Below are 22,610 nucleotides of genomic sequence, written 5' to 3' on the forward strand. Positions count from 1 at the left end.
GTGAATCTCTCCCCACTTCTATGACTTTTCAAAGTTGATAGGTAAAAGCTCAGATGCCTCCTCTATCAGTGCCTTGAGTATTCTAGTATGCAGTTCATCAGGCCCTGAGGACCTGAAGGCATTTAACTTTTCTAAGTAACTTTTAACTTGTTTTTTTTTAATTTTAACTTCTAAACCTACTTCATTTCCACTAGCATTCACCATGTTTAGGCATCCTGTCACCAGCAGTTTTCTTGATGAAAACTGAAATGAAATCATTAAGCACCTCTGCCACTTCCAAGTTTCCTTTTATGTGTGTATATAGCCACAAAATAGGGTACCATAACTGAATTTCTTGGATTTTCATGTGCTTGATTTCGGGATAATTACAACATTCTTGCAATGTTTATTTCCTCTGAAGTTACTGATGTATATGCTGTTTTTTGGATGGAATTAAGGATGACAAAACGTTATCTTTGAACACTAAATAGGAAACTAAATGAGACTGCTATCATATGGTATTTCTGAAGATTTGAATATATATTATTAACCTTAAATAATATTTAAAAATGCAAGGCAAGAATCAGTGTCATCAAAACAGCCAGTGCATGCCAGCTAATTGTGCTCATGTTATAGTTGCTTTGTATCACAAAACCAATGAGATGTACTCGTAAGTTTGGTTAATTTGCAGTAGTCTTAGGCTTGGTTTACTCTGCCAGTTTATGACCCTATAACTAAGTTGTTCAGGAATGTGGAAAATCTACACATATAAATGACACATTTATCCCATCCCAACTCACAGTATAAGAGAGCTCATTGCTGATGAGAGGGCTTCTGCTGACATAGCTATTGCCTCTTAGGAAGGTGCAGCACTGTTAGCATAGAGGACCCCTTTGGATTTGTCATCAGTGACACAAAGGTAGGTTTTTTACAGAGAGATAATTTAATGTGCAGTAGTTTTCTTGCTTGGGAATCTTAAATGGAGACAGGGCATTTGTAAGTTTTACCATAAAGATAGTGAGATGAGGTCAGCAGTCTATCGTCTGTCCAAGACTGACCTCGGTTAGCTGTTTTGCTGTAACTCTAAAGTGCTTTGTTTCCACTGTATTTTTACAGTGACAGCTAATGAACAGTACAAATGCAGCTTTTTTGTCAATGAAGATGCTGCCTTACTGGTTTACAGTGTTAAGGGGGCAGGAAAACTCTGCTTCTCAGTCCCAATGTCTGTGCTTAAGAGGGCAACTGCTTCACTTCCCATGGTAGTGTTGCCTCAATGCACAGTGGGGCAGCAATGACTTAACAAGCATTTCAGGTACTGATGTACAAGCTGGCATGGAGCCACAGAGTGTTTAATGAGTAATGACAGTTGAACCAACTAATCTGTCAATGGGAATGTGTGACGTGCCCAGTTTTCCTCGTACTGCTGAGTAATTCCAACCAATTGAATTACTGCATGAAATTTAGCTCTAAACAAAGAATGGTGATTGGTTGAGTAACTCTCATGTCACAATAGCTGCATTTATGTACCTTTACTGTGGACCTAAGCCTGACTGTTCCTGATATAAGCATAAATTAGATGCCATTTTAATAACTTTATTATGAATTCATTTCTTCACATTTATCATTCAGTTCTCTTTAACTACATTGAAAATTTGAAAGTGCCTGCATTATCCCATTATTAAGATAATTCAGGACAATTAAAACACTGACATAGAATCATAGAGCTGGAAGAGACCTCAGGAGTTCATCAAGTCCAGCCCCCTGCCCAAGGCAGGACCAATCCCAACTAAATCAACCCTGCCAGGCTTTGTCAAGCTGAGACTTAAAAACCTCTAGGGATAGAGATTCCACCATCTCCCTAGCAAACCCATTCCAGTGCTTCACCACCCTCCTAGTGAAATAGTTTTTCCTCATATCCTACCTAGACCTTGCCAGGTGAGACTTAAAAACCTCTAGGGATGGAGATTCCACCACCTCCCTTGGGAACCCATCCCAATGCTTCCCCACCCTCTTAGGGAAATAGTTTTCCCTAATATCCAGCCTAGACTTTCCCCACTGTAACTTGAGACCATTGCTCCTTGTTCTGCCATCCATCACTACTGTGAACAGCCTCTCTCCATCCTCTTTGGAACCTTCCTTGAGGAAGTTGAAGACTGCTAACAAATTCCCCATCACTCTTCGCTTCTGCAGACTAAACAAACCCAAATCCTTCAGTCTCTCCTCATAGGTCATGCGCTCCAGCCCCCTAATAATTTTGGTTACCGCCTGCTGGACCCTCTGTAATGCATCCACATCTTTTCTATAATGGGGGGCCCAGAAGACACAGTATTCTAGATGTGGCCCCACCAGAGCTGAATAAAGGGGAATAATCACTTCTCTAGATCTGCTGGCAATGCTCATCCTAATGCACCCTAATATGCCATTCTCCTTCTTGGCTACCAGGGCACACTGTTGACTCATATCTAGCTTCTCATCCACTGTAATCCCCAGGTCCTTTTCTGCAGAACTGATACTTAGCCATTCAGTCCCCATCCTGTAAAAATGCTGGGATTCTTCTGTCCCAAGTGCAGGACTCTGCATTTGTCCTTGTTGAACTTCATCGGATTTATTTTGGCCCAATCCTCTAATCTGTCCAGGTCACTCTGGACCCTATCCCTGCCCTCCAGCATATCTACTTCTCCCTCTAGCTTAGTGTCATCTGAGAACTTGCTAAGGGTGCAATCCATCCCCTCATCCAGGTCATTAATAAAGATGTGGAACAAAACTGGTCCTAGAATAGATCTTTGGGGCACTCAGCTAAAAACCGACCGCCAACCTTACATCAAGCTGTTGATCCCTACGTGTTGGTCCCGATAGTCTAGCCAGCATTCTATCCATCTTACAGTCCATTTATCCAATCCATAGTCCCTTAACTTGCTGGCAAGAATATTGTGGGAGACTGTATCAAAAGCTTCCCTAAAGTTAAGGCATATCACATCCACTGACTTTCTCATATCTACAGAGCCAGTTTACCTCATCATAGAAGCTAATCAGATTGCTCAGGCATGACTTGTCCTTGGTGAATCCATGTTGACTATTCCTGATCACTTTCCCCTCTTCCAGGTGCTTCAAAATGGATTCCTGGAGGCTCCCCTCTATGATTTTTCCGGGGACTGAGGTAAGGCTGACTGGTCTGTAGTTCCCTGGATTGTCCTTCTTCCCTTTTTGAAAGATGGGCAGTATTTGCCTTTTTCCAATCATCTCTCCCGATCTCCATGAGTTTTCAATGATAATGGCCAAAAGCTCCGCAATGGCACTTGCCAACTCCCTCAGTACTCTTGGATGCATTAAATCCAGGCCCATGGATTTGTGTATGTTTAGCTTTTCTAAATAGTTCCTAACTTGATCTTTCCCCACCAAGGGCTGTCTACTTCCTTCCCATACTGCGTTGCCTAGTGCATTTGTCTGGGAGCTGATCTTGTCCGTGAAGATAGAGGTAAAGAAAGCATTGAATACTTCAGCTTTTCCTACATCATCTGTCACTAGGTTATCTCCCTCATCCAGTAAGGGCCCACACCCTCTCTGATGACCCTCTTATTGCTAACATGCCTGTAGAAACCTTTCTTGTTACCCTTCACATCCCTTGCTAGCTGCAATTCCAATTACGCTTTCGCCTTCCTGATAATTCCCCTGCATTCTCGAACAATATATTTATACTCCTGCCTAGTCATTTGTCCAAGTTTCCACTTCTTGTAAGCTTCCTTTTTGTGTTTAAGCTCACCAAGGATGTCCTTGGTAAACCAATCTGGTCCTGTACTATATTTGCTTTTCTTGTTGCGCATTGGGATGGTTTCTTCCTGTGCCTTCAGTAAGGCTTCTTTAAAATACTACCAGCTCTCCTGGACTCCTTTCTCCTTCATGTAAGCATCCCAGGGAATCCTGCCTATCAGCTCTCTGAGGGAGTCAAGGTCTGGTCTTCTGAAGTCCAAGGTGTGTATTTTGCTACTTTCCTTGCTTCCTTTGGTCAGGATCCTGAAATCTACCATCTCATGATCACTGCTTTCCAGGTTGTCACCCACCTCTACTTCCCCTACTAGTTCCTCTCTGTTTGTGAGCAGCAGGTCAAGCTGCGCATGGCCTCTGGTCAGTTCCTTCAGCACTTGTACCAATAGAAGGTTTATTTCTGAAAAGGACATAGTTTTATTTATTTTTAACTCATAAATAGGTCAAAGGATTTATTTTCTGAATGTGTTGCATGCTGTAATTCAGGGGAGGATATGCTGTATTTTTCATGAAGTTACTTCCTTCTCTACCTGGGGAAAGTCTAGGGACCTTGAGTGGCAGGGTGAATATGATCAAAGAAAAAAATTCTGGATTTTCTGACTGGAACTAGAGATGGAAAAATTCACTTACAAGATGAAGAACAAATTAGCTTTTAATGGTTACAGCAGTTCGATTCCTCCTGAACAAGCTTCAAAGCAAAAGAAGAGGGTCTACTCACCCATCATTACAGCTACCATCTTACTCCACCAAACTGTAATCAAAATATAGTACAATACAGTATTAATAAATGACCTTTTCAAAGGTACCAGGTGATGCCACCTGCTGAGCTCATTAAATAGCTACTTGGTACAAGAACAAAGCTAACTCCTGAAATCTTGACTTAATTTTAGCTCCCCTTCAGTCAGAGTTCTGTTTCTGTTCCCCAGCTGGGAACATGCACCTGTCTCCCAGCTGAGCATTCTGTAGTGGCCATGGACAGGTGCTTCTCACCTGACCCCCACGCTGCTGCGGCGAGAGGAATCTGGGGTAGTCCTCTCTCCTTGTGCAGCCTTCATATTGAACCCCTCATTCCCAGCACCATCTCAGAACAATGATTTAAATGAAGAAAAAACTTATTTGAGTTAATTTACCTGGTGTTGCTTAGGTAATCTTCTAGTAAAAACTAAATAATACCTTTAGGAGTTGACTCAAAAAGCTGAGTAGTGTACAGAAAAAAACACTTGAAAGAAGTTGAAAAAATAATATAGTGCTTTCTTTTTACATATCACATTGGAGTGTATATGTTAGGGAGGTTAGGGTATGTCTACACTACAGCACTAATTCGAACTAACTTAATTCGAATTAGTTAATTCGAACTAAGCTAATTTGAACTAGTGCATCTAGACCTAAAAACTAGTTCGAATTAGCATTTTCCTAATTCGAACTAGCATGTCCACATTGAGTGGACCTTGAACCGAGGTTAAGGATGGCTGGAAGCAGTGCCGGCAGGGCATCAGATTAGGACTTAGAGCGTGGAGCTGCTGTCTCAGGCTAGCTGAGGGCTGTGCTTAAAGGGTCCCGACCTCCACCCCGGACAGACAGTTCTCAGGGGTTCCCCACTCGCTTGTCTAACTCGATGAGGGACAGCAAAGCAGTCCTGTCTTGGGGTATGTCTACACTACCCCCCTAGTTCGAATTAGGGGGGGTAATGTAGTCATACGGAGTTGCAAATGAAGCCCGGGATTTGAATTTCCCGGGCTTCATTTGCATAAAGCCGGCTGGCACCATTTTTAAATGCCGGCTAGTTCGGACCGCGGCTACACGAGGCGTACAGCCTAATCCGAACTAGCTAGGAAGCCTAATCCGAACTAGCTAGTCCGTGCCGCGTGTAGCCGCACAGCACGGGGTCCGAACTAGCCAGCATTTAAAAATGGCGCCAGCCAGCTTTATGCAAATGAAGCCCAGGAAATTCAAATCCCGGGCTTCATTTGCAACTCCCGGGCTTCATTTGCAACTCCGTATGACTACATTACCCCCCCTAGTTCGAACTAGGGGGGTAGTGTAGACATACCCTTGGAGTGCCCTGAATGCCTACACTCGGCACATCACAGCACTCGGCCATCAGCCCAGCTGTACTTGCCGCAGGCTGCCATCCGGGGGGGGGGTGTTAATCGGGGGGCTGCAGGAGAGCTTCCATCCTGAGGAGCCCGCAGAGCCACCCCAGTCCTCCCCATCGGGGGCTCGTACCCCATTCCTCCCTCGCCTCTTTCCACTTACCCCTCCCTAGCCCCCCTTCCTGATGTACAAAATAAAGGACACGTGTGTTCAAAAATAGAAACTCTCTTTATTTAACAAAACTTGGGAGACTGGGAAAAGTAGGTGGGAGAGGGGAAGAGAGAGGCTGGGAGAGGGGAGGGCAACTAAAATGATCAGGGGTTTGGAACAGGTCCCATATGAAGAGAGGCTAAAGAGACTGGGACATTTCAGCTTAGAAAAGAGGAGACTGAGGGGGCATATGATAGAGATCTATAAAAGCACGAGTGGTGTGGAGAGGGTGCATAAAGAAAAGTTCTTCATTAGTTCCCATAATAGAAGGACTAGAAGACACTAAATGAATGGGTAGCAGGCTTCAAACTAATAACAGAAAGTTCTTCTTCCCAAAGCAAATAGTCAGCATGTGGAACTCCTTGCTGCAGGAGGCTGTGAAGGCTAGAACTATAACAGAATTTAAAGAGAAGTTAGATAAATTCATGGAGGCTGGGTCCATGGAGTGCTATTAGCCAGGGGATAGAAATGGTGTCCCTGGCCTCTGTTTTGGAAGGCTGGAGATGGATGGCACGAGACAAATGGCTTGATCATTGTCTTCGGTCCATCCCCTGCGGGGTAGCTGGTGTTGGCCGCTGTCGGCAGACAGGCTACTGGGCTAGATGGACCTTTGGTCTGACCCAGTATGGCCGTTCTAAGCTCAGGGTCGGGGGTCTCACTGGACCACCTTGATTTTCATGCACACCTGCTCCTGGGTGGCCAGGCTGGCAGCTATCCTGCCCTAGATGGCCACTTTCCTGTGCCTAGTGCGGAGGTCGTGGATGAGGTCCGCGCTAGACCAGGCGGGCGCCCGCCTCTTGCAGCCCCGGGCAGGCTCCTGGGAGCCACCAGCCTGGTCCTGGGAAGAGGCGGAGGGCTGGGTGGCAGCGGGTGGCTGGCTCGTGCAGTGCTAGGTGCAGGGTCTGCTGGCTGGGTGCTGGCAGGCTTGCACCTGGCACGGGCACCGTAGCCAGCCCGTGCCCCTTTAAGGGCTCCGGGGCCGGGAGGGGGGCAGAAGAGTTTCCCTGGTGGTACCCAGAGTGGCCACCAGGGAAAGCTGGGGAGGGCTAGCCTCCCACTAGTTCGAATTAAGTGGCTACACAGCCCTTAATTCGAACTAGTTAATTCCAACTAGGCGTCAGGCCTTGTAGAATGAGGTTTACCTAATTCGAATTAAGCGCTCCTCTAGTTCTAATTGAGTTCGAACTAGCGGTTTGCCTGTGTAGCGCCTATCAAAGTTAATTCGAACTAACATCTGTTAGTTCGAATTAACTTTGTAGTGTAGACATACCCTTAGTGAATAGCCAGTGAACAAGTTACTTGGTAAACATCACTCTTAATGGGTGATGCTTACTAGGTAATGGTTAACTAGCTCTCAGGGAACAACTGGGCCATGGTTGGAGGGCTGCTCTAGCTCTTCTGGTCCCTCTTGTGTGGCTGGAAGTGGGGCTGTCAGCTCTACTGGCCTTTCATGGGTCTGCCACTTAGGCCCCGCACGGGCTGGGAGCTGGCAGTCCCATGCAGGGCTGACAGCAGCAAGGCTGGAATGGCCACCCTGCCTGCCCCCGTTTAATCAGTTAACCAGTTAAACTTAATGTTTAACCCATTAACTAATTAAACGTGATTTTACATCTCTAGTTTATATTGGAAGAAAGACTACATTATACTTCTTTCATTCCTCATGTGAAAATCTTTGGGGGAAGAGGAGTGCTTTAGCTGATCAAAGTTAATTTTGATGGGTCAAAGTTTTACAGGTATGGAATTTTAATGGTGAGGAGGACTAATAGATGATAACTGATGCAGCTTTTCCTGGGATATTAATGTGAGCTATGACTTTTATGTACACTTTCTTCAGTGGGATTTAATTTGAATTCCAAAATGTGAGATGTAGTGTGCCAGATAGTTAAATGCAATATTTCAAGCAGCTTAGTACTAAATTTTGTTGATTTTTTGTTTCTTGCAGGATTTTTGGTATATGGAAGAAGGCACTTATCTCGTAGAAATTTAACTCAATTCCAGATTTCAAGGTAAGAGGGCCTCCGTTTCCCCCCTCTTATTTATTGAAACAGTGAGACGGTTCCTTCAATACCTGTGGTTTTTATATTCAAGTATATGTTGTTGTTTGATTATTGAAGAGGTGTAATGGAGTAGGTGATACAATCTTCCTTTATTCATTTTATAGTTCTGACTTTTTTTAGTTTCATAGTTCTATGCCACTTTCCCAAATCTATCTTCCTTACTAATGTGTAAGCTTCATTCATCTTTTTTATTAGAGAGAGTGGAATAAAAACTGAGTAGAATAAAAATATATTCATGCAGTATTCTAACTTCTTCCTGTGCTTGTAAACATCAACATGTTTGTTTTTAATTACTGATAATGTAATTTTAAGATTAATTTTATAACACTTATAAAAAATAGTATAAAACTTTTCCATATATACTAAAAGCTTCCTTCAGTGTGTTTTGCCTCCATAGCAGCAGCCAGCCAAGCCTGGCTTTCCTGAAAAAAATTCCAATCTTTATTACAGAATGTTAGGTTAACAAATTGGCTTAATAATTTGTCTGTTTAATTCTCAGCCATGTCTCAGGACTGCATTTAATGTTTTGGAGAGATTTTTCCTCTCAGTTCTGCTTTCTTTTCTGAAATGTTTGTGGTGACTGGCTCTCCTACAGGTTTGAGAGAGACATAAGATGTGAAAAGTCAAGGGCAAAACAGTTGATACTGGATTCAATTAGTAACAAATTAAAGGAGAATGATATAATTAATTCTAATAAACAAAAAATTCTCTCCTGAGAGCAGCAAGTTACAGGATTTGTGCATATGAATCTTATTTTCTGTTAATAAAATGAAGGACCTTGAAAGGTTGTACTGCCAAGTGAGAGCTGAGCAGTACAAAATATATATTTCTGGGGAAAGACTGAGGCTGGGAATTTGCTGGGGTTGCTCTGTGATGTAATTCACAAATGTCTGCCTACAGTACTCATGCAATGTAACTGGGAATAATTTACATGCTGGCAGCTGTGTGTGAGCAGCCCAGCAGTAGTACCTCTCACAGCAAAGCAACATAAAAAGCATTGAGGGAACACAACTGTTCATCAGTCCAGCTTGTACCTTGTGTTAATGTCATGAGCTACAGGCCAGTAGCTTCCTTGAGTGAGCCAGAAGAGGTCCATGTGGGAGAGGGGAGAAGGATAAACCCAGCTGCTTCTTTGAGGAGTGTGAGTGAGTAGTCTACTAGTTGATTAACCAATGCACCTAGGCTTATTGGTTAATCTAGTGGATTGCTTACATTTCTCTCCCCGCCCCCCCCCCCCCCCCCGGCTGCTTCTGCATCAGAGGCAGTAAGGCAGGGGAAGCAGGAGCCGGTGCTGGGGGGAGCTGGCTTAAAAGTCAGTTCCCCCCCAGCACCAGCTCTGCAGTGCCACTTGCCCCACTCCCATGCTGTAGTCTCCCCCAGCAACCTCCCTCAGCAGCCTCTGTTGGCAGGGAGCTTACACCCCTTGTGGACAGGGCTGCTGCTACCCTGTGCTGCTGCGTCTGTAGCAGAGGCAGTCGTGTGTGGCGGCAGGCAGCTCCTGCTTGGCACCCCGCACTGCTGCCTCTGGTACAGAGGCAGCAGCATGGAGTGGCATGTGACTCCGCAGGAGTAGGACTGGATTGCACTGGCTGCTGCCTCTGCCCTGGGGATTGTAGAATAGTCGACTAACCTCTAAGAATTCATGTGGTTAGTCGACTAGTCTGCTATCTAACATCCCTAGTGGCCACTGTAGATGTTTCAGTGCCCTGCGCTTATAGCTGGAGATTTACAGCAGCAATTCTCTGGGTGGAAATGAGCATGCAGTGCTGCGTCTTGATACTGCGAGTGTGTAACCGATGCACACCGACAGCTCTGTTCCTTCTCTACTGCCCAAAGCTTAGGTCAGAGCATAGCAGCTCTCCTCTCATAATATTTTCCAGAAGAGAGATCCCCTCTAACCTCATCTTTATTAACCTAATATTTGAAAAAAAAAATCCCTTCCTCTGTACCCTCACCCTCACCTTCCATCATGCTGGGCTTCACCAGTTTCAAAAGATGTCTGACTTGCAGGTTTGCCATCAAGGTTCTTTGTAAGGTGTGCACCGTGTGAGAGTGCAGCCCTTTTCTGAGCCCTGCACAGAGTCCAGAGCTCCCCATTCAGGCACGCAGCTCAACTGATCATCTGTGGGAGGGGAGGTGGGGCACTTGCCCTTTTAGAGGAGCAGAAGCAGCAGCATCTGGAGAAGCTGGCTCAACCCTCTACTCCAGGGCTGGGCAAAAGATGATCTGTGGGTTGGATCTGGCTGCAAGAGCTCCAGCTGGCTTCCTGCCTACCTCTCCCCCGCCCAGCATTCAGGGAAGCCGGATGCAGGGCCACGTTTGTGTGTTTGTGAATGCTGAGCGCCTGGAGGGAGGGGAGACAAGCTTCTCATGCTGCCCCTGCTATCCAGTAGCCCCCAGTGGCCAGTTTCCATGTTTGCAGGCCAGGCAGCATGTGTAGTGCCTCTCCTCCCTCATCCCCTGGGCTTACAGCATTCAGTTTAGAGCAATACATGTGGCTCCTACAACTCCTCCGAGCATGTACAGGGGCTGGAAGGCAGGGACCCAGGCTAAGGAACATGCTGGCTTGGAGCCCCAGCTGGCACCCCAGACCTTCTTTCCCTGGTTCCTCTAACCCTCTGCCCCCCTTCTGCTCTCCTACCCTATGTAACCTAAACCTTCTGCACTCCTGCTCTAGCCTCCATACACCTTCCCAGACAGTGCATTCCTTCCTGCACCTTCCTCAGATCACAACCCCCTTTCAGGTATTTCACCTCAATCCTCTATCCCTGGTCACAGCCCAAATCCCTGCACCCCTATCCCAGGTCACAACCCCCTCTCAGACCTTGCAGCCTAATCCACTATCCCTGGTCTCAGTCCAAATCCGTGCACCCCCTCCTGCATCCCTGTCCCAGGTCACAATCCCCTCTCAGGCCCTGCACCCCTTCCTCACTCCAGACTGTTGCCACAGATCACGATTGCCTGCTTCACTCAAACTCTCTCCCAGGTCCCTAAATCCAGTCCTTTACCCCAAGCTGCTTGCACCCAACCACCATCCCAGAGCCCCACACCTCCTCCATAATATAATGGAAGAGTGCGGCCCTTGACTACTTACCAAATTCTTGGAGTGCCCCCCCATCAAAAGTATTGCCTACCCCTGTATTAATGGCTTAAGGTAAAAAAGAGAGAGATTATTTTAACAGAATTGTTTTGAGTGTTGAAGATATCTTAAACACTGATCTTAGTGATTTTTTTTAAAATCCTGTCTTACTAATTAATACATTGTAAACTGTATTGAATTAAGGCCAGATCTTTAGTATCTGGTAGAATTCTGGTTCTTGAGAGTCAGAAGCAGCAAGTGTGGTGCTAGCTATTTTGTAGGATGAAACCTTATTTGCAAGATCTTTGAAACATGCATCTGTCTGTTAGAAAAGGTGATGATACATGTACTCTAAGGTCTGAGCAGGGCCAGCTCGAGCCATTCCTGAGCCCTGGGCAGCGGGCGTGCGATGCATGCGCGGCTCCGCCCCCAGGTGCACGGCGTATGTGCAGCCCCGCCCCCTGGCGCGCTGCATACCTTCCAGCTGCAGTTGGGCACGCGGCGCCCCTTCCAGCTGCCATCTGGTGCCCCCCATAGGTTGGCGCCCCGGGCGGTTGCCTGGCTACCCCCCCCTTAATCTGGGTCTGACGGGTATCTGTGTTGGTCTGTAACTAAAAAAACTTTTAAAAAAATGGGCCTGTAGCACCTTAGACTCACAAAAATGTATAAATAGTATCATGAGCTTTTGTGGACACAACGCACTTCTTCTGCCAAGGGTAGTGTTAATTTTCTTTTTATTTAATTTAATATTAAATAATCATAAGGAATGCTCCTTGTTATTTATCTTCCACCCCATGGACTACTTAAAATATATATTTATATCTACAATTTTTGTTTGTCCTGGTGGGTGCACATCCATATACTACCTCAATATCGGTGGTAAAAATAAGAAATTTCAATCCGCCCAAAAGAAGATTCAAGCTACCCATGGATGGAATCTTATAGGGAACACTGTTCTCCATACCCATTTTCGATGGCTATGCTCAGTGTATCAGATGTCTTGGGGACAGTCATGTTCCCCAAAAATACCCCAATTGCACGCAGCTATCAGTGATGTCACTTAAGGTTACCTCCAGTTAAAAATTTTCTTCCTGGAGAAATCACTAAGACTGGTTTATCCAAAGTGACCTCAGATCATGGTCTCTGTCCTTCACCTTCTCAGAATCCTCCAACTAAGAAACTCATCAAATAAAAAAAGACAGCCCTTACCAGGGGATGATTTCCCTTCAAAAAAGCAGTCTCCCATAACAAAGTTCACCTCTGTACTGATGGCACCATCCTTATTGAACCAACAGGTACTGTGTGTGTTTTGTATGGACAAGTCCCAAGGGTCTATGTTTGCTAAGCAGCCATGCCCTCCATCAGGCTCAAAATTCAAGAGCAAAATAGCCATTCTAGCACCAAAGGTACTGCCAGTGACCCTACTGCTAGCACTGAAGGAACCCACTCTGCAGCCTCCTCTCAGCTGCACCTTTGGTACAGAGGGTGACCAACCCCGTACTGTCATTGGCACCGATCTTCACTGTACGTCAACCACTCGCTTCTCATTCAGACCTGGCTTTATATTCAATACCGATCACTCCAATTTACAGTATTCCTTTGGTATATATGGTCATGCCAATTCTCTTTCAGAATGTGATCTGAGGAAGTGGATCTGGCCCACGAAAGCTATTAAACCTATTAAACCATCTTGTTAGTCTTTAAAGTGCTACATAGTTTTTCCTTTTGTTTTACCAAGGTCAGACTAACACGGCTATGTCTCTAACACTATTCCTGTGCACCAGGGGCCTAGCAGACTAATTACACCAACTACCTCTGCTTCTCCCCCGTCTCCCCCCATTGACAGACTTGACAACCATTTCCATGGCTGTCACCCATTCCTCTCCCTGCGACTTGAGCAGGATGGGATTCATGGGCCCCCTAGAACTCAACAATCTGCTCCTTTGGGAACACAGGCAGTTGCATCACAGAAGCAGGAACCTCCCACTCACCTCACTTGGACATACCTCAAGATGATACTGAGAGTATAGAGGAGGCTCAGGAGGATGACATCATGCCTCCTCCACTCCTGTCATCATCATCATTGGATGAGACTATCATATCCCCATCCACGAAGACTGGAGACTATTTTAAATCATTCCAAGGCCTTTTTGAAAAGGTGATAGATGCATTGGATAGCTCTCTTGAAGAGTTACTTGAAAAACAGCAAAAATGGGCTGATATCCTACAGGCCTCCCCTTTAGCAAAGATAGCCTTGCCAATAAATGATGCCATAATGGAGCCTGCAAGAGTAATTTGGAAAACTCCTGCATCATCCCACCCTCTTCCAAGAGGTCAGGTTGAAAGTACTATGTGTTGGCCAAGGGAGCCAAATTCCACACTTCCCATCTTGCCCCAAATTTATTAGTGGTAGATGCAGGATATCATAATGGCAAACAGACCCAATACAAAGCAACTGCCTATGACAAAGACTGGAAGAAATTAGACCTTTTTGGCAGGAAATCATACTCTTTTGCCTCCTTGCAGTTCTGTATGGTGAACTACGCCACCATACTGGCAAAATACACTTACAGCTTATTTAAGAAAATGAGACCTTTTTATTGATCAGTTGCAAGATGATAGATAGTAAGGAGAATTACAGAGCAAATCTATGAGAAAGATCGTTCATGGCACAGACAGTTCTACAGCAGTGTTTCCCACAGGACACTTTGGGAAAACAGCTAGTGGGCCTGCACCACTTTGTTTACTCAAAGGGTCTGCAGCCACAGAGTCTCGTGACTCCCATTGGCTCCAGATCGCCTTTCCAGCCAAAGGGAGCTGTGAGAAGCAGCGGCCCAGGCCATGCCACTTCCCTGCTCCTGGTTAAGGGCTCTGCAATATAAAGCTTATTTGAGCCTACAGTGTGCAACTGCTAGGATTTTTAGCAGTTACACGGTTATCTTTCTAAACAGATTTTTGTACCCCTAATAGTGATTGTGTTAATGGTAACATATATGTGGGTGAAGGAGAAAATGTTTAATTTTTCATTTGCTTCCTCTTGTTAACTTGAGTCAGGTATGTTTCTAGCAAGTAATCCTAATTGCTTCACAAAGTTTGTATGTCTTTGTATGTTACAGTTTAATCTAAAAGGCTAGGTTTCTGAAATAGGTTGTGTTAAGGGGAGAGTGTAGAGTATTTTAATGTAGGCTGCGTTGATTTTAGTAAGAGCTTTTTTAGAAAAAGTTCCATAGTGTAATCCATAGGATGTGTCTGCATGTAAATGCACAGCTCAGGTTCAATTGATAAAATAAGTACTTAATTTTAAAATGTGTATGAGGGTTTTTTTTATGTAACTTGCAATTTAGTTATAGTCCCCCCTAACAGATAAATTATTAAGTGGAAGTATCCCTGGCTTGGATTACTGGTCTCTTTCCAATACCAACACCTGCTATTTTGCATGCATAGATTGTTGTCTGTTGAACATTTTAACTGACCAGTTGCTATCCAAGTTATGATGTCATATTTTTTTAATAGAAGTTAAGTAATGAAAGAAGCTGCATGCCCTTTCCCCATTCATTCCCTAGGGAGACAGCTAAAATGTAGAATAAATAAGCTGATTCATTGGTGTGTAAAGTAAATAGACTGTAATTCCTGGACTGGGAAAAGCAAAATATATTGTCAAGGTGTACAGGACATTCTTCTAGAAAGTGTTAGAGAGTCTGACCATACTATATAGTCACTAATACAGAAATGGAAATCAAATTGTGCAGAACAGTAAATCCTTGTTTACAATTAAATCTCAGTTTCTGGATCAGTGTATTTACTTTCATTGAAAAATATTCAGAGGCTTGACTTGTTTCTGTTTTAGATCATTATTAGCTTCTCCTACCAATGCCTCAACCCTACTATAGTATCTTTACATTAGGTTGAATAGTTTTCCCTAATATAAGCCCCAGCATCTCAGTAGTAAGTACTTTAAATGACTGGAGAAAAAAACCCTTTTCAGAATGACAGGTTCATACTAAGAAACATAAAGCCCATTTTAATTTTAGGGCTGCAGCATATAGGAGTAAATACTTTGCAGCTAGTAAACTTGTGTTAGTGTGGGACTAGAAATGGATGTGCATTTGGGAAAACATGACTATGAAGTTTCAGTACAGGCAGTCCCCGGGTTACGTACAAGATAGGGACTGTAGGTTTGTTCTTAAGTTGAATCTGTATGTAAGTCGGAACTGGCGTCCAGATTCAGCCGCTGCTGAAACTGATCAGTTTCAACAGCGGCTGAATCTGGACGCCAGTTCTGACTTACAGACAGATTCAACTTAAGAACCCCAGGCATCCCCAAGTCAGCTGCTGCTGAAACTGATCAGCGGCTGATTCCAGGAAGCCCGGGGCAGGGGCTTCTTGTAGTCAGCCACTGGTCAGTTTCAGCAGCGGCTGACTTGGGGATGCCTGGGGCAGAGCAGCTGGGGTGCTGCTGGGTTGGTCCAGTAGCGCCGCCACTCCTCGGTGCTACTGGACCAACCCAGCAGCACCCAAGCTGCTCTGCCCCAGGCGTCCTGATTCAGCCGCTGCTGAATCTGACCAGCGGTGGCTGAATCAGGAGCCTGGGGCAGAACAGCTGGGGTGGTGCCCGGTTGGTCCAGTAGCGCCCAGAGCGGCGCTACGGGACCAACTGGCAGCGCCCCAGCTGCTGTACCACAGGTGTCTGGAGCAAAGCCACGGAGCACGGGGGCAGCGGGACAGCCCAGACGCGCCATGGCTGTCCGCTGCCCGCGTGCTCCACGGCTTTGCTCTGCTTTGCTCCCCCCCCCCCCCCCTGGTCTGCAGACCAGGGGGACGGGGAGGGGGGGGCAAAGCAGAGCCAAGCAGAGCCAAGCCGCGGAGCGCGCAATCAGCTGACAGCCCAGACGCTCTGGGCTGTCAGCTGGCCGGGCGCTCCGGCTTGGCTCTGCTTTGCCCCCCCCTTCCCCCTTCCCCCTGGTCTGCAGACCAGGGGGAGGAGGGGGGGCAAAGCAGAGCCAAGCCTCGGAGCGCGTGGGCAGCGGACAGCCCTGTCCGCTGCCCACGTGTTCCGCCGCTTTGCTTCCTCTCCCTGGTCTGCTGGAGACCAGGGAGAGGAACCCCGTTCTTAACTGCGGATCCGACGTAAGTCGGATCCGCGTAACTTGGGGACTGCCTGTATAAAGGAGAAGCAATTTTCTACTTATCGATCCAAATCTGTAAATACAAGTTGAACCTTTCTAGTTCAGCACCCTTGGGACCTGACTGGTTCCGAACCAGAGAATTTTCTAGACTATGGGAGGTCAATATTGTCTAGCAGTATTATCAAAACCTACTCCTTATTAGGCTGTTAGAGAACATTTAGGGGTAAATTAGAGCACAGAACACTGAGAGCTAGGACTGGGGGCTGTAAACAAACTTCATGGGGCTGCAAGAAATTTAGCCCCACCCATGAAAAATGGACATCCAGCTAACTAAAAATCATGTCAGACAACACATAAGAGTTCTAGACTAGGGAGGTTCAGCTTATATGAGATGGTGGATATGCTTCTGTCCCTTTTGTGGTTATTTCCCAGTCTCCATTTTGCTGCACAGATCCATGGCTGTACCCACGCATGTCTTTGACATGCAGTGAAAAAGATAGTCTTTAAAAAAAAAAAAATTTAAGGAGATTTTGTGATGGTTGTTAAGGGAGTTTTTTGCCTGCAATACCGTGTTCATTCTGCTTGTAGTCACCGATCAGTAGTCTGCTTGCATTCTTGGCATTCAGAACATTCATTCATGATGAAATTCTGTACACCATAGAGTCTCAACCAAAGACTTGTGAAGCTGATCCATACCCTTCCTGGCCTGTGGCAAGTAGATTTCAACTTGGAAGAGTTGGGTTCGGGTGATCTGCGCATGTGCAGATCTCCGGACAGCGCGACTGGCGAGCGGGGCTCACTGCAGTTCGGCGAGCCCTGTTCATGAGCAACTGGTGCTACTCGTTCAATGCTCATTCATGAAAGGAATCATCTCTTCACTTTTCAGACATGCAATTGTCTGCTCAGTGCTTAAGAAATCCATTGTGTATATATGAGTGTGGCCAACTACTGTCCAGTTTCTAGCAACACATAGAGGAGCTAGCCACAGGCCAACTACAAGCTTATATAATTGAGTTTAATATCCTAGGCTATGTCTACACTATAGCCTTTTCTGCAAAAACATACGGAAATGAGACAAAGCGTGGAATATTGCTGCACTTCATTTGCATAATTAACGAGGCCCCATTTTTGCTCAAAAACCACCTCTTGCACAAGAGCCGTTCTTCTGGAAAAAAAATGTGGAAGAACAGCTCTTGTGTAAGAGGTGTTTTTTGCGCAATAAGGAACTGTGTTGATGGCTCCTTTTTGTGCAAAAGCCTCTTAGGAAAAAACAGGCACTCATTAATTATGCAGATGAGGCATGGCGATATCCATGCTTCACCTCACTTACATATGTTTTTCTGTAAAAAGGTCACAATGTAGACATGGCCCTAGACTTGACATAATCTGGGTTCAGGCCAGGACTTGGAACTGAAGCTGTTTTAATAGCAGCGGTGGAATATTTCCTGGAGTCAGTAGATAGAGGTGACTCCATCACCCGTATCTCTCTGCAGCATTCAATGCTATTTATCACAGTATGCTGCTATTTTGGTTGAGATGTAGTAGTTATATAGGGTGACAGACACTGTATATCATTTACTCACAGAACAACATCTGAGAGAAACTGAACACAGACAAGACAGGTTATGAAGGGGGTGAGGGCAGTTCAGAAAACATGGTATTCTGAAGAGTTTGCAGCCATGTTCCAGTCTTATTAGATGGTATGGTCCCACGATTGTTCAGTTTTCACCTTAATACTGTTCTTGGATTCATCACGTAGCAGGACCAATGAGTAACTTTCTGCTATCTCTCATTGGTTAGGTGACTCTGTCCCAAACTTGCAAATGATGAGTGGCTTCAGTTATTCACCTCGAATAGAGCACTAAACTATAACTTCAGGGATTAGGAAACTCCGGCTGGTATAGATAACTGCAGCAAAACTGGCTACTACCAATACATCAAACTTGTCCTCTGCTCCCTATGCTGGTTTCCTATAGAAACCAAATTAAGTTCATGATATTGGTCCTTACCCTGGGCCCAAGCCAGTAAGTACCTTGAAGTTATCTAGAAGATTACCAAAAGTTCTATGATGAAAAATGGAGTTAACAAAAAATGGAATAGTTATCAATAAGTTATCAAATAGTTATAATAATGGGCATGAAAGTGTTGATTCTGAGATGAATGGGACAATTTATACCTTTACAAGCAGTTGTTTCAGGTCTTCCTCAAACTCAGGAAGATATTGGCTCTATTCACGTCACACTTTTTAGGATTTCTTTGCCACTCTAGCATCTGGAGGCATACTTAATTTTCCTCTGATGAAAACTGACCTTCAGAACAACAAGAACCTTGAAAGAGGTTTTGGGATGCTGAGCTGCAGAGTTTTGTAGTTTGTGAGCTGTATATTTCTTTAGCTCAACAAGAAAAGACAAAAGCAAAGAAGTCTGGTGCAGAAGAAAGCCTGAAGCAGAAGGTATGTTTGTATGTCTAGTATAAATGGTAGCAAGGTCCACGCATGAAAGAAGCTGGTACAATTTCCTAGCTGAGAAAGCTGGAAAAAAGTATTTCAGTACACTGCTGCTTGTTTGATCATATAATTGTAGCCTGGGGTTCCAGCACAATCCACAGATTATGATAGGAACACAATAGACAATATATAACGGCAATTAAATTATTATTTCCAATCTAACAGCATCACTGTAGTTTTAACTGGATTGAGCTTCAGCCATCTAGTTCTCATCTATGGCCTAATCTCTCCACAAAACAGCTTCCTAGTGTTCAGCAGCGTTCATTGCATGAGGCAAAACATAGGACATACAGCATACTGAAAGAGCTGCAGCACACATCACCTTACAAATATCTTGGCACTTTATTTATTTTGAACATTGGGAGAGACAAAGTTTGAACCTTGTGGAATTCCATGGCAGTGCCCTCAGTGAGGAGGGCAATTGTTCCACACCATCCTCTATAAACACCCAGCAAGGAGAGAACAGAGCTATGTATGAAGACTACTAGCCACTCTTGCTGCAGTCTGCATGTTAATCAACATCTCATGATCAGTGGGATTGAAGGAAGCTCTTAGATCAGTGGTAGGGAATTTGTGGTATTCTGCCTGTGGCTTGCTCAGTTTGCCTCTGCCTCTTATGTGCTGTGTGCCCTTCACTTACCTTCTCCTCTCTCCCAGAACTTCTGGAATGCTGCAAATCAGCTGATTCACACCCTATCCCTACTCCTCCCTCTTCTTCCCAGAGCTTGAACATCATGAATCACATGAGTCACAGCATCCTAGTATTTCCAGAGTGGCACAAATGAGCCAGAAATGCTAGAAAGGAGAGGTGGAAAGAAGGGATGGGGCATGCTCGAGGGAAGAGGCTGGGTGGGTGTTTGAGGAATGGGATGCAGTGGGGGATGGGTCCTGCAATGGAGGGGGAAGGTCAAGCAGCCATTGGAAAAATGAAAAGACACATATTTAAAACAAGGGCACATCTGTGGTGCAGGTAGTTTGCACACAACATTGTGAGAGCTGTGTGCTCTCTCTGCTTTGTTATTTTTGCCAGCAATTTAATTTGCCAATAATAATGGATACTTTGTGTTGAAAAGGCATGATAAAGAAGGAGAATCGAGTGCAGAATTTAATCTTATTCTTGGGATCACGTTTAGTGCACTTGTAAGATTTCAATCTTGCGGCCCACAGAGATGGAGGAGGGCCACTCAGGAAGACTACTCGCTAGCCTTGGTTACCCATCACTGTTTTAGATGTATATTAAAAGCATAGGATGAGATTGCCTGCCTAAACAATGTGCATTGTGTCCCATGCCCAATTGGGTACCAGATCGACAAGGGGTCATGGAGGCATTTCAGTGCCAGTGGGGCTTGGACGTAATACCAGTGGTGTATACTTATCCTCAATTGTAACCCTAAATGGTCAAGTCATGAAAAACTACAAATATTGGTGAATAATTATAAACCGCCTCCAAACCTTCATAAATATCAACATTTCTCCGTATACAACTTTGAAATAGTCCCATGATAAATGTGTGGTATTGGGGGATAAAAGAAGAAAAAGCATAATCTACAATTATTTATTTAAAACATACCTTGTATCACCACATAAAAACCTCTTCAGTTCACATTTTCTTTCTCCGTTACGGAGAGTTAGTGAATAAATGTTGTGTATATGTGTGAAAAATTGCCAGAGAGCCAAGAAAGGAATATATTACTTGAATGTTGGGTAGAATGGGGAGTTAAGACCCAATTGAACAAATTACTTAAGTATGTGCCTAACATTAAGCTGGATAGTAGGCCCACTTACCTTAGTAGCATTAATCTTATGCTAATTTTTATAAGGAAAATATAGTTCAGACAAGGGATTTGGGGAAAGAGGATTTTTGTCAGTAGAGATCGAGAGGAGAGACAAAATTTAGCAATTCCATAGAAAAGCAATAAGGTTAATAAAATACGTGTGTGAGGGAAGGACGATAGAGGACAGAGTGTGAAATTAAAATACTGCAAGGTGAAAATGCTTTCAGGCTTTAAAGAGGATATCAGAAACAACAGATTTTTAAAAATTAAAATTTAAACTATATGGACATGATTTTTATCCTCTGTATGGAAAATATGAATCTCACTGATTTCAGTAAGACTTCTGTATATATAACCTGAAGGATCCAGATCCAAATTCAAGGGGTCTAATCCAAGAGGCAGTTGTCTGGGACATATAAGCTGGATGCATACCTGTCTGAGTTATTGAAATGGTATTTACAATAGAAATTAAAAAAAAAAAAAAACCTTGAATTTTCAGGTGTCAAGGAATACAGATAATTTTGTTTCTCACATCTCATCAATACTTTACTTTTTTCCATTCATAGTTTATTGCCTCTCATTTATTGACATCATATGGACCATGGAAGTTAAAGTACTAAGGCTATATTTTACTTCATGGTCAGTTCTGCGGGTGTGAGAAGGGAAATTAAACTGAAAAATTTCAGCAAAATGTATACCAATATATCCATTATTGGTGGCGTAAGAATCTTTCCCAATTCTGATTTTGTTTGATGAGAAAGCACCCTAGAAGCAGAGCTCTGTCCAATTGACTGATAATAGGAGGGGAGCTTTTCAGCCTGGTGGACATTTCCTTTCTTCATTGGCAGGTTATCATCACAGATATTTGCTTTTGGGCCCTGTGGCCATTATGAGTCTTTCTCAGTTTGTCACACAAATGAGGAAGAATGAGCTCTACAACAAAAGGTCATGGCAGATGCTGAGCACGTTGAGTACTATTAGCTTCATTAATTAGTGCCCATTTTGTACAGGTAGTGCTAGGTCTACTATGTCCCTAAAAAGGGAACAGCATGTCACAGAAAGACCTTGTGACTGTTTCAGAAGTGGAACTTTCCCATTGGAAAATGAAGTTGAGTCTGTGTGCAGCACTGACTCAGCTTCTTTTTCCAATGGGAAAATGGGTGTCGCAGTTCTCCAAAAAGAGCCTTATTGCTGCAATTTTAATGGGTCTGCACTATACACACCCACATCACACATCATTTGAAAGCTTATTTTATGTAAGTTTAAGGGAGGGATAATGTGAATCTGTCAAGTGGTGCCAGAAGTCTGTAGGCAAGGTGAAACAATGGTACCCAAAATCAGAAAAAGTGATGTTGTTTTTTGAAGCAGCTTCAGAAACACTGCAATATGATTGATTAAAGTTCTACTGTAAGTTGAAAAATAACTCTTAATATGATGTTTATTGGTCAAAGCTACCAAACTGCAATATATTAAATGATTTTATTGGTTTTGCATGGGCAAATAACTTATTTTTCAGAAATGATCAAACTGTTTAGCATGGTGCAAATATGGTGAATGTCAACGTTTTGCAATATACTTTCACATCACATGCTTAGTTGTCAAGGTGTCTCAGAAGTGATTAAATAGTTTTCTATATTTTCAGTTGAAATTTGCTAAGCAGAGTCCCACTACAGATTGTGCACTGGTAGCATGCACATACAACAGGGAGTCCTGTGGCACCTTAAAGTTTAACAGATTCATGTAGGCATAAGTTTTGGTGAGCAAAAACCCACTTTGTCAGATACATGTACGTAGTTTGTGCTATATAATGATGGGTAGAAATGTACTTGAATTCCTAATGTAACATTTCTCCATTTAATTAGGTTTTATATATACAATGTGGCATTTATTCTGCATGGCTGAATTACAAATTAAGACCTTGCTTGTACATGCAGTACTAGCCAGTTTAATTCACTGAGACTAATGCATAGATCAGTATAAGTGATAGAGATGGCAATACACAACTTTGTTTTATGAATATGC

At 44.0% G+C, this 22,610-nt stretch overlaps 1 protein-coding gene across 12 annotated transcripts in view; it reads left to right on the forward strand.

Annotated features, from left to right (window-relative positions):
- The window catches only part of TANC2 (tetratricopeptide repeat, ankyrin repeat and coiled-coil containing 2), a 711,362-nt gene that overhangs the window by 90,890 nt on the left and 597,862 nt on the right, over window positions 1-22,610 (forward strand). For 9 of the 12 annotated variants that reach the window (XM_006125755.4, XM_075911615.1, XM_075911613.1 and 6 more), the window contains exon 3: window positions 7,988-8,051. The exons of 1 other annotated variant lie outside the window; for it this stretch is intronic. The gene's annotated coding sequence lies outside the window, so the exon portion shown is untranslated. Of the gene's footprint in view, window positions 1-3,081; window positions 3,137-7,987; window positions 8,052-22,610 lie in introns of all 12 variants that reach the window. 2 more of the 12 variants (XM_075911616.1, XM_075911614.1) reach the window with 1 other exon arrangement.

Source organism: Pelodiscus sinensis, chromosome 29, assembly GCF_049634645.1.
Source record: "Pelodiscus sinensis isolate JC-2024 chromosome 29, ASM4963464v1, whole genome shotgun sequence".
Taxonomy (NCBI): Eukaryota; Metazoa; Chordata; order Testudines; family Trionychidae; genus Pelodiscus; species Pelodiscus sinensis.